General features: G+C 35.5%; 1 long non-coding RNA gene across 1 annotated transcript; it reads left to right on the top strand.

Moving 5' to 3' along the window:
- The first annotated feature begins 5,829 nt into the window (after positions 1-5,829).
- LOC146924702 (uncharacterized) lies at positions 5,830-6,994 on the top strand. The gene is made up of 2 exons (XR_015010989.1): positions 5,830-6,034; positions 6,532-6,994. It is a non-coding gene; the product is annotated as an uncharacterized LOC146924702 (long non-coding RNA).
- The last annotated feature ends 5,106 nt before the right edge of the window (positions 6,995-12,100 follow it).

Here is a 12,100-nt window from a genome sequence, read left to right on the forward strand (position 1 = left end):
CATGTAAGAATCAGGTTGGTTCACACACAATATCTCACAGTTCACGTTTTGATGCTAACAAAACAAATGAACAATTTATCTATTAGTTGCGTAGTTGATTGTGCAAGATATAAGTACTAATTAGATAAAGACAAAGATGATCTTTGTCAAGTTAGTAGAACACCACATGAGGAAGAAGACAAAGTACAATCAACTCTATCGTCTGGACATGTAATGCAAAAGAACAAAACTTTGTTCAATCAAGGCAACACTAATCTACGGTCAAAAGTAGTCAGTCAAACAAAATCTGAAACCATTCATCCAGTAAAAAAGAAACAGTTATGAAAAGCATGGTAACTGAAAGCATCTTCTGAATCTCTAATCATCATTACTACAAAAGAAGTATCCTATGATAGTATTTTTCAACACAGCTTAAAATATGAACTTACACTTTCAACGACTCCTTGTACAAACCTTATCTAATATCTCTACGTCTCCTTTCACAACAACAATATTTTTCAGGGTGCATGAATAGGAAAATCACCTATGTTGAAGATTGGCTTGGCTTGTTAGTAAAGCTCGTGTTGAAAAGTAGTTGAATCCCATACATGTGTGCTTAAAAGACACACAGTGTGTTATAGAGTGATCAACACAAAATGTGTCTAGCACCAAAATTCGAGAGAAATAGCCATATAATTTTAAGTAATGGATATATGAAAAGAGAAAAAATGTGTGAATACAAAGTTTGCATAATCTATTCACAACATTGAGAGATAAGAAAACCAACGTCAAATTAAACAAATTAAAGAATATTATATAAGAAAAGGATGACTAGTATAGGAAATAAGGTATGACAGTATTGATATCAGAATTGTGTGTTGTTCTTATTCATGTAAAATCTTATATATACAAGAATACAAGAATATTAGGTAATAATGACTAGCCTATAATATGATTATAATATAAAAACTATTAAATACATTACATGAGTCAACTTGTGTACAAGGAATCTGTCATGATATGCTTATTTAATTCCATAATATGCATTTATATGTCAATGATCACTAGTGTTGACCATATTCCATGATATACTCTCAACACCCTGTTAGCCAATATATTTTACTAGCTGTAATAAATGTGGTCAAAGTATAGTTGACCTAGATTTAAAGAAGATTCGAACAGAGTGTTGTATTGAAAGCAAATTTAGGTTCGAAGATGGTAGAAGACTTCGACAGAGCAGTTTTCGAAGGTGGTTATCAACAGTTATTCTTTAAGTCAGTTTGTATTTTAAGTTTGTTTTCAAATAAGCAAAACTGTCGACTTGTGGCAGTTGTAGTTTGAATTTCAAAGAAGTGTAGTTATTTCTAGACTTAGTATAAATAGTAGTTTTTCATAGGAAAAACGGGTCACAATTCCATCATACAAACTTACACTCAAAGTATCCGTATGGAAGCGAGAAACGAGTCACAAGTTGCAATGTATGAATCTGTGTACCAACTTTTGTTTAATCAATACAATTTACCTTTTTTTCTTTAAGTGTTCTTGCACTTTACTTTATTAAGTTCGATTGAGTTCAAGTGGATTGAATTCGATTGTTTTTATCATATTTCTTATATTTTCGACACCAGAGACACAGAATTTCTAACAACAAGAACAAACACAATATGTCCTAAGATTTACTGGTTGATCTTGCAAGTTACCATTTGTAAACCAGCGGTTGTTTACGAAAATCCAACGTAAACAAATTGGCACGCCCAGTGGGACTGTTTGTGCTTTTTGTTTATAGTTTTTGTTAGAGTTTCTTTTAATTCTGGTTTGTTTTGTTGTGTATGCAATTAAGAAACAAGAAATTGCTTTTTAATATGACACGCGCTAACAACCAAAAGAAAACAAATCCAACATCTTCAAATGAAGATGTGGATCAAGTGACGGTTGAAGATGATGTTCCATCCCCAGAGAATGTTAGAACATCACAGGCTGTTCCAACTAGTAATACAGCCACTCAAATATCGTCTCAGGCCATGCCTTCGATGGCCACAGTAATTTCTCAAGCCATGCCTTCGATGGTTACCCAAACTTCCCATGATTATCCAAATAATACTTCTATTCAAGGAGTTTGGGATCATAGATCAATGCCATATGGTATGCCATCATCATTGATGCAAGGCTTACAAACTAGTGGTAATATGTTTTCAGAAAATTTAAATGTTTCATTACCACAACTTTTTGGTCCTGGGGTATCTACCACATATAGAAGTCCCCAACAAAATTTAACCAATGCTTCTATGGCTGCCATTAGGCAAACTATGGAAGAAACTAATCATGATATGGTTAATATGATGACCCAACAAATTGGTACTGTCATAAATCCTTTAATTCGAGACACCAGCACTAGTTATCAAAGGTTGTCTGATCAAATGGAAAGAATTGCTAATTTCTTTGGCGCTCCACCAATCCAAAATACCCAATTGCCTCAAAATCGAAATTTGAGGGCAATTGAAATAATTGCTGATGAACCAGTGGTTCGAAATCATGAAAATATTGTCCAACCACAAGTAGTACAACCACAAGTTCAGGCAGAACCTGAAAGACAACCCATTTTGGTTAATAGAAACCAAGATGCCGATCAAGTGGTTTTACAAGCCCGTCGAAACAATTTCGATGGTCAGAATAATATAGCGGGTATTGTCGAGGCTTTGTTAGCCCAAAATGGTTTTAATATGGGTTTACATAGACCAAATTTTGTGTCTCCTTTGTCTGAGTATGTTTTAGACGCTGAATTGCCTAGAAATTGGAAAATTCCAAAGTTTACCAAATTTGCTGGAGAAACTAATGAATCTACTGTCGAACACATTGCTAGGTTTCTCATGGAAGCAGGAAATATTGCAGAAAATGAAAATTTGAGAATGAAATATTTCCCAAGTTCTTTGACAAAAAATGCTTTTACTTGGTTTACAACTTTACCTCCTCATTCAATTTATAGTTGGAACCAATTAGAAAAAGCCTTTCATGAACAATTTTACATGGGTCAATCTAAGATTAGTTTGAAAGAATTGGCCAGTGTTCGACGTAAAAGTCATGAGTCAATCGATGATTATCTCAATAGGTTTCGTCTCCTTAAGGCTAGATGTTTTACTTCTGTTCCAGAATATGAATTGGTCGAAATGGCTGCTGGTGGCCTCGATTATTCTGTTCGAAAGAAATTAGATACCCAGTACTTAAGAGACATGGCCCAATTGGCAGACAGAGTTCGACAAGTTGAAAGACTTAAAGCTGAAAAAACTAGAACTCATAACAAATTTCCTAAAAAGGAAAAAATTGCCTATATAGAAACAGGAGATAGTGAACCCGAATTCGATTGGGGTTTAGATATCGTTGAAGACAATGATATAAACCTAGCAGAATTAAAAGATGGACCTCCATATGCTTGTAAAATGTTGAGGCCATCCAATGGAAAAAATCCTGAAGATCCCAAGAGTGACAAATATCCTTCTAAAACTTATACTTTTGATATTACTAAAAGTGAAGAAATTTTTGATCTTTTAGTTAATGATGGCATAATATTAGTGCCACCTAATATGAAGTTGCCTCCTTTGGAACAAAGGAAGAAAAGAGGATTTTGTAAATTCCATGGTTTTTTAGGTCATAACCTATCTCGATGTACTCGTTTCAGGGATTCTGTACAAAAAGCTCTTGATGAAGGGAGGCTGAAATTTGGAGAGAAATCAAAACAGCAAGTGGATGGAGATCCTATGAAAAAGGCAGAGTCCATGTTTGCTGATGTTTCTGCCAATGTGGCAGAATCCATGTTTGCTGGTATTTCTATCAATATGGTGGAAATTTCAGAGAATATTGATGCAGAAATGGTTACTGAGGACCATCAAATTGAAGAGCCAGTGGTTACTGAAGATCAATTGGCCAAGGAAATGGAGAAAGCATATCCAAAGGCTGAAGAAGATTTGGTTGATTTTTTAAACCGATGTAAAATATCTAACACCAATGCTATGCTTTGTCCTCGATGCAGTGCAGTGTTCGATAAAGAAGCTGCGAAATCAGTTGAAGGATATCAACCTCAAACAAAACGTAAAGGAGGGTGGTTCGAGAACCGTTCTAAATTTGGCTTTAACAAAAGAGGTGTTCCTTACAAGATGAAAACTTCAGAGAAGTATCAAGTGAAGAACCATAAGAAGACGTTCGTTCCTTCATCGAAGTCTCCTATTGATACTTGGGTTTTCTCTGGGGGTAAGAAAACTGGTCATTCTGCGCCTCCAGCACCACCAACAAAATGGGTAAAAAGAGCTGTCAAAGTTCCAGACCAACCAGAGAGTTCTAATCCTAACAAGTATGCTTACAAAAATAACTATAAAGGTAAGAATCCTATGACTAGAACTCAATGGCGCCGTTTTCAACGCCAGAAAAAGGAAGGAGTTTTGAAAGATGTCACTAATGATGACAAAAGTAAGGGAAAACAACCAATAGTTTTCGAAATGGTTAAAAAACCAGCTACTGAAAGAATTTTCCCTCCATTATCTTCTGCTTTAAACATCCCCAAAGGGGATGATGATATTCTAACTTCTACTTTTTCAGATTCTGAATCAAGTCTTGACATTATATGTGTGGTTTCTGTACTACCAATTGAATATGCATATGATGTATCTTCGAAGGCCAATCATGATGATGAATGTGATTTCACTGAGGAAATGGCTCGTCATAGGCCTCTGTGTTATTATGTTATGAACAATGGCTGCATCGAAGATCAACATGCAGTGTTCGAAAAACCTGATAATATCATGAAGCTTCATTTAAAGCCTTTGTTTATTCAAGCTAAATTAAATGGTGTTGGAATTAACAAAGTGTTAGTAGATGGTGGTACTACTGTTAATCTCCTACCACAATCTTTTCTAAGGAAACTTGGTATTTATGAATGTGATTTGAAACCACATAATGTAGTGCTCACTAATTATGAGGGATCTACTGGACAATCTCTTGGTGCTATCGAACTAGAATTGGTAGTAGGAAGCATAACCAGAGCAACTGTGTTTTTGGTAGTTCCTTCTAAAGCCAATTTCAATGCATTATTAGGGAGGGAATGGATCCATGCTGTAGGTGCAGTTCCTTCTACAATGCATCAAAGGATTGTGATTTGGAGGAAAGATGGTTTGGTAGAGAATATTGAGGCTGATCAGAGTTATTATTTCAAAGCTGAAGTTGATAATCAAGATATCAACAAAAAGAACTTTGACAAACAGCTTCAATATATTGCACCATTCATGGAAAATGATGCATCAAGTTCTATGACTAAAGAAGAAAAATTCTTTGTAAAACTTGCACCAGAATGGGGTTTTCGTTGGAAAACTGCATTCGACGATGACTTCGTAGTGGTGAACAATGAAGATTGCCATGAGAAGATACCTGTAAAGGAAACAGATTTGCTGAAGACAAGAAGTACTTCGTACAAGAGGGTTACTGATGACCAAGGATATTCAGCAAATGGAATCTCACCAACTGGGTGGGATATCAATAATTGATCAATGGTTGAGCCCAGCATATGGGAAAAGATTACGGCTTATGTAGCCGAGAAAAACTTCGATTTGGCTGAAACAGCCAAAGAAGAAGAGGTCTTCGATGCTTCAGTAGAAAATAATTCTGATGACCTCGTTGATGATCAAAAATTAGACTGTATTTACGATGATGAACCTTTGGGTTTTGAAGAAGATCCAATGGAATCTACAATAAAAATGAAGGCCCAAGATCCTCTTGAAGAAGTGGATATAGGAGATGGTTTTGTAAAAAGACCAACATACATAAGTTCAAAGATTCCTAAGAGTTTCAGAGATCGAATTGTGGCGCTTTTGAAAAATTACAAGGATTGCTTTGCTTGGGATTATCATGAAATGCCTGGTTTGAGTAGAAAGGTTGTAGAGTTGCAATTGCCAATCAGGACAGACAAGAAACCAGTGAAGCAAATTCCAAGAAGGTTTGCACCAGAGATTCTACCAAAAATAAAAGAAGAGATCGAAAGACTCCTCAAATGTGGCTTCATCAGACCTGCAAGGTATGTTGATTGGTTAGCTAATGTAGTTCCTGTTAAAAAGAAAAATGGAAGTATAAGAGTTTGTATTGATTTTAGAGATTTAAATCTCGCCACTCCTAAAGATGAATATCCTATGCCAGTAGCAGAAATGTTGGTAGATTCTGCAGCAGGTTTCGAATATTTGAGTATGCTTGATGGTTATTCAGGTTATAATCAAATATTTATTGCTGAAGAAGATGTTTCTAAAACAGCATTTCGATGCCCAGGGGCATTAGGATGTTATGAGTGGATAGTAATGCCATTTGGTCTTAAAAATGCTGGTGCTACATATCAAAGAGCAATGAATTCAATGTTTCATGATTTAATTGAAGATTTTATGCAAATTTACATTGATGATATTGTTGTGAAATCATCTTCTGAAAACAAACACTTAGAACATTTACGTTTATCATTCGAAAGGATGAGACAATATGGATTAAAAATGAATCCATTAAAATGTGCGTTTGGTGTTTGTGCAGGTGATTTTTTAGGATTTGTTGTCCATAAAAAGGGCATCGAAATCAATCAAAATAAGACTAAAGCTATAATGGAGGCTAAAGCACCCTCTACCAAAAAAGAGTTGCAGTCTTTATTAGGCAAAATAAATTTCCTCAGAAGATTTATATCTAATCTAAGTGGCAGAGCACAAGCATTCTCGTCATTACTTCGATTAAAGAAAGAGGAAATTTTTAGATGGGAGCCTGAACACCAAAAGGCATTTGAAGACATAAAGTCATATTTATCTAATCCTCCTATTCTTTCACCTTTGTTGAAAGACAAAAAGATGAAGTTATATATAGCATCATCTGAAAGAACTATAGGGAGTATGTTAGCACAAGAGGATGAAAATGGTGTAGAAAGAGCCATTTATTATCTTAGTAGAGTTTTAAGTGATGTTGAAACAAGATATCATCCTAGTGAAAAATTATGTCTTTGTTTGTATTTCTCATGTGTGAAACTTAAGCATTATATAAGACCTTTTGATGTTTATGTTTATTCCCATTTCGATATTATTAAGCACATGTTATCTAAACCTATTCTGCATAGTAGAGTTGGTAAATGGGCTTTGGCACTCACAGAATATTCTTTAACTTATCAATCTTTGAAAACTGTGAAAGGCCAAATAGTGGCTGATTTTATTGCTGATCATTCCATTGAAGAACCTGTGACTGGGGGCATCGAAACATTTCCATGGACATTGTATTTCGACGGGTCTAGTCATAAAAATGGTTCTGGAATAGGGATAGTTATTGTTTCACCAACAAATGAAGTAACCAAATATAAATTTCGAATTAGCCAATATTGTTCGAATAATGAGGCAGAATATGAAGCCTTAATAAATGGTTTAGAGATTTTGCTCGAACTGGGGGCAAAATGTTTAATTATTAGAGGTGATTCTGAATTAGTAATAAAGCAAATAACAAAAGAATATAAATGCCTCAAAGAAACTTTGATAATGTATTACACTATAGTTAATGCATTACTTAAACATTTTGTTCAAATTGAAGTTCAACATGTTCCTAGAGCAGAAAATCAAGAAGCTAATGATTTAGCTCAATTAGCTTCTGGATACAAACTTTCGAAGGAACAAGAGCAAGAGGTTATTGAAATTAAAACAAAGCGTAATTCGATAGACATTGTGCCTAACAAATTGTTAAGACCAAAACTTGGGGGCATGGAAGCATCTCAAGGATACCTTCAGAGTGCAAAATTTTCTGAAATTTTGGTCATTAACAATTTGGATGATAATGATTGGCGAAAACCCATAGTCAATTTTTTGGAAAATCCAGATGGCACAACTTGTAGAAAAGTCAAATATAGAGCCTTGAGTTATGTGATAATAGGCAATGAATTATTTAAAAAGACTCCAGAAGGAGTTTTACTTAAATGCCTTAGTGAAGCAGAAGCATATTTGGCTGTATCGAATACTCATAGTGGTGCTTGTGGTACACATCAAGCAGGCCATAAAATAAAATGGCTTTTGTTTCGACAAGGTGTTTATTGGCCAACCATGTTAAAAGATTGCATAAATTTTGCTAAAGGTTGTAAAGAATGTCAAGAACATGCTGGAATTCAAAAAGTACCAGCTAGTGAATTACATTCAATAGTGAAACCTTGGCCATTCAGAGGATGGGCTTTAGATGTAATTGGGGAAATCAAACCTAAGTCATCCAAAGGCTACAAATATATTTTGGTTGGAATAGATTATTTCACTAAATGGATAGAAGCTGTTCCACTAAAAGATGTTACTCAAGATGAAGTTATAAACTTCATTCAAAAATTTATTATTTATAGATTTGGCATACCAGAAACTATTACTACAGATCAAGGATCTGTATTTACTGGTCGAAAGATGGTAAAATTTGCTGAAGAAATAGGATATAAATTGTTGACTTCAACACCATATTATGCTCAGGCAAATGGTCAGGTAGAAGCAGCAAATAAGAATTTGATTACTATAATCAAAAGAAAAGCTAGCCAAAAGAAAAAACCCAAAGAATGGCATGAGTTTCTTTATGAAGCTTTATGGGCAGTTCGAACTTCTCCTAAAGAATCTATAAATACTACTCCTTTTGAATTAACATTTGGCCATGATGCTGTATTGCCAACATAAATCTTACTTCAATCTACTCGAATTCAAAGACAAATCGAAATTCCAACAAATCAATATTTGGATATGATGTTGGATGAATTAGTAGATATTGATGAAGAAAGATTAATGGCTTTAGAAGTGCTTACAAAGCAAAAAGAAAGAATAGCAAAAGCCTATAACAAAAGAGTTAAATCGAAATTATTCCTGCAAGGGGACTTAGTTTGGAAAGTTATCTTGCCTATGGATAAAAAGGATCGATGTTTAGGAAAATGGTCTCCTAGTTGGGAAGGACCATGGAAAATTCTAAGAGTTTTTTCGAATAATGCGTATGAGATCGAAGAACTACAAGAAGATCAGAGAATTCTACGCATAAACGGTAAATATTTGAAAAAATATAAACCGATGTTACAAGAAATTAAAATTACACAAGAGTAATTTGATTCGAAATAAAAACTTGGCATTAATTTAAAAATGCCAACTGATGGGCAGGTTACATCGAAATGCTTAAAATGGAAAAACCATTACAAAAGAAAACATAAAATACTTAAAGACTAAAAAGCATTTAAAGATGGTTTTCACCATTCAGTTACAATCCCAAAACGATCGAGAAACCAGTGAATTTCCGTATCGAGACGACACCTGAAGCAAGCATTGACCAAGTAGTATTCATGATCTGGCCCAGGTAGAAGTGCATACCAGCCTCCAATTCTCCCATCTCCTGCACAGTTGCGGTAGTTGTTGCAAAAACGACGCCTAGTAAGCCAAATAGGCATGGGCCTATTCCACCAAGGACAGCGAAATCGATAAGTTGAAGTCCCTCCCAAAATGTCGCTTCGAAATTCTGCCAATCGATGTGTCCATGCAAGATCTTCGAAGTCTTCGAGGATGTTTTCTGGCATAGGCATGGAGAGTGCATTGATGAGAAGACGGTAGTACCTTGCACTCAGAGAGCCAGTGGCGTTGATAGCAGTAGTGAGGAGGCGTTTCATTTCTTCAATGTTTGGATTAGCATCCAACATGTGTTGAGTGCTTCGAAGAATACAGAACATGGCGTTGCCATGATTCCAGAGTCTAAGTTTAAAAGCAAACTTAGAATGAGCCACCATAGCATTGTTGTACCATTCATTGGGGTCGTAGAGGAAGTAGAGGACATCATTTCCAAAAGCCCTAGAAACTTCAGAATCCTCACTGACACGCCAATGCCTGCTACTGGTATGGCGAAAGGCGAAAAGATCTTTCCTGCTTTGAGCAGCAATCTTTGCAGCAATCTTGACTAAAAGATCATCACTCAGATTATCAATGGTGGTCATGATGATTTGGGAAAGAAAGCTTTGAGTAAGAAGGATTTTTTCAGACGAAGACGAAACAAAGAAAAGAGTGATTTTTATAAAAGGAAAATCATATTTATAGGGGAGGGAAGTTGAAAGAAGTGGTTCAATCAGACGGTTCTTCTTGCTTTGAAGATGATGACACGTGGGAACAGTTATTCTGATGGCCAATGGTTACTTAACTTTGTAATCTGAGGGAAGTTTTAAAGGTTTTCTTTTAAAAGGATTAATCTGTGTTAAAAGGTTATTTATTTGTTTTATTTCTTTTCAACTTCCTAGACAAGTTTAACTTGTTGGGTTAAACAAAAAAGTTACTTTTTTGTTTCCTCATCATTAAAATGTCTTGGAAATTGTTCCAATCTTATTTGGATTTAAATAAAATTTGAATTCGATATAAGAAAATAAGAAAGGAATTTCGATGATTGAAAAGAAATTGTCATTCGAAACAGAAAATGGTCCATAAAATTGTTATAAAGACATTACAGACCAAGATATTCGATAAGGCTGAAATAAAATAAAAGTCTTAGAGAATAAAATAGAAACAGAACTAAATCTCAAATGATGAGATGAGTTTCTCGATTTGGCTCTTGTATTCAGCCAGTTGAGTATCGAGAGCATGGTTGTCACTTGCAAGTTGAGCAATGGTAGACTCTAGTTCCTTGGAGAGCTTGAATTTGTTAACAGCTTCATTGGCTTCTTGATTTCTGGCTTCATCCTAAGCCAAAATTTCAGCTTTCTGAGCTTCCAGCTCTTTAATCTTGGCATCGATGTCAACCACTTGCTGCTTCGCATTGTTTCTTTCTTGCTGAAGAGTTTTAAATTTTTCTTGGAAGAATGACAGTTCGATCACAATTTGATCATGATACGCTTTCTTCTCTTCCATTTGAGCTTGATCAGTTTTCCTCTTCTGGAAGTTTTGATTAGCACTCTCCAACATTGGTTCAAGATAGTTAAACAGGTTTCGAAATTTCCAACCAGTTGGGAGAGCACCAAGCTTTTCAAATAAACTCCTGATTTCAGCAAGAGCTCCAGCATCCTTTTCAATCAATTCTAGCAAGTTGGCTTCGATGATCTTCTTTTGAAATTCTGCTAGCAGGTTGTTCTTTGAAGTCTCAGAGGGATTTCCCTTGGATGAATCAGAAGTTTGGCCAGTGCTAGTTGAGAAAAGAGTATTACTCTTAGCTATCAAGGCAAAAGCGTTGAAAGGATCATCTTTGGCCAATCGATTGATTTCTTCCAGATCGATCATAGGAGTATCTTGTTGAGCAATCATCTCTGCATCACCAGGAGCATCTTGTCGAGTAGTGATTTTTGTATCTCCAGTAGCAAAGTTTGATACATTATCTCCAAGGGTGGGTGCAGAATAAGATTGATCATTGTTGAGTGATTCATCATTTACCAAGTCATCAGTGGGTGTTTCTGTTTGTTGTTGTTGAGAAAGATTCACTTTAAGACCTTCTGGACTGCTAGCATCATCATGCTCATCTTCTTTGTCTTCAGCAATTGGTGAAGTGGTCTTCGAAGAAGGAAGGTCTTGCCCATGTTGTGATGGATTAGCTTGTTCTTGTTCGATACCCTAAAAAGAATAAGATAAATGCTTAAAACAAGGCACATAGAAATATTTCGTATAAAATATGGTTTTGATAAAATACCTTCGAACCATTATCACCAACATGTGAATGAGCACTAGAGTGAGAATTCTTTCGAAGACGTTTGAATGGTTTAGATGGTGAGATGGTGGGAGAACCTTCAGAAGCTTCCACTTCGACTTCCTTTTCTTGGACAAGTGATATTTGTTCTTGTTTTCTTTTCCTTCTTCCTTCAGTATTGACTTTGGGAAGTGTTACTTTGGAAGCTTCGATCTGTTCTTTAGTTATCTCCACCTCGTCATCATCATCAGAGAGATCGACAGTTGCTTGTTCTTTCTTGTTCTTCGATCTAGAAGGTCTTTTCGATGAAGTTGTTTTCACTTTGGGTTCCTTTGATTTAGGAGGTTCCTTCGATGCAGCCTCAGATTTCTTCGATTCAACTTCTTTAGTTTGGGAAGCTTTCTTTTTCTTCTTGTCAGACTTGCTTTTTGAGGTGTTCTGGGTGCTGGCATCATCGAGCTTTGTTTCTCCTGGAGTT

This window comes from Medicago sativa, chromosome 5, assembly GCF_051527215.1.
Source record: "Medicago sativa cultivar Bolivia chromosome 5, Bolivia_mono, whole genome shotgun sequence".
Lineage (NCBI taxonomy): Eukaryota > Viridiplantae > Streptophyta > Magnoliopsida > Fabales > Fabaceae > Medicago > Medicago sativa.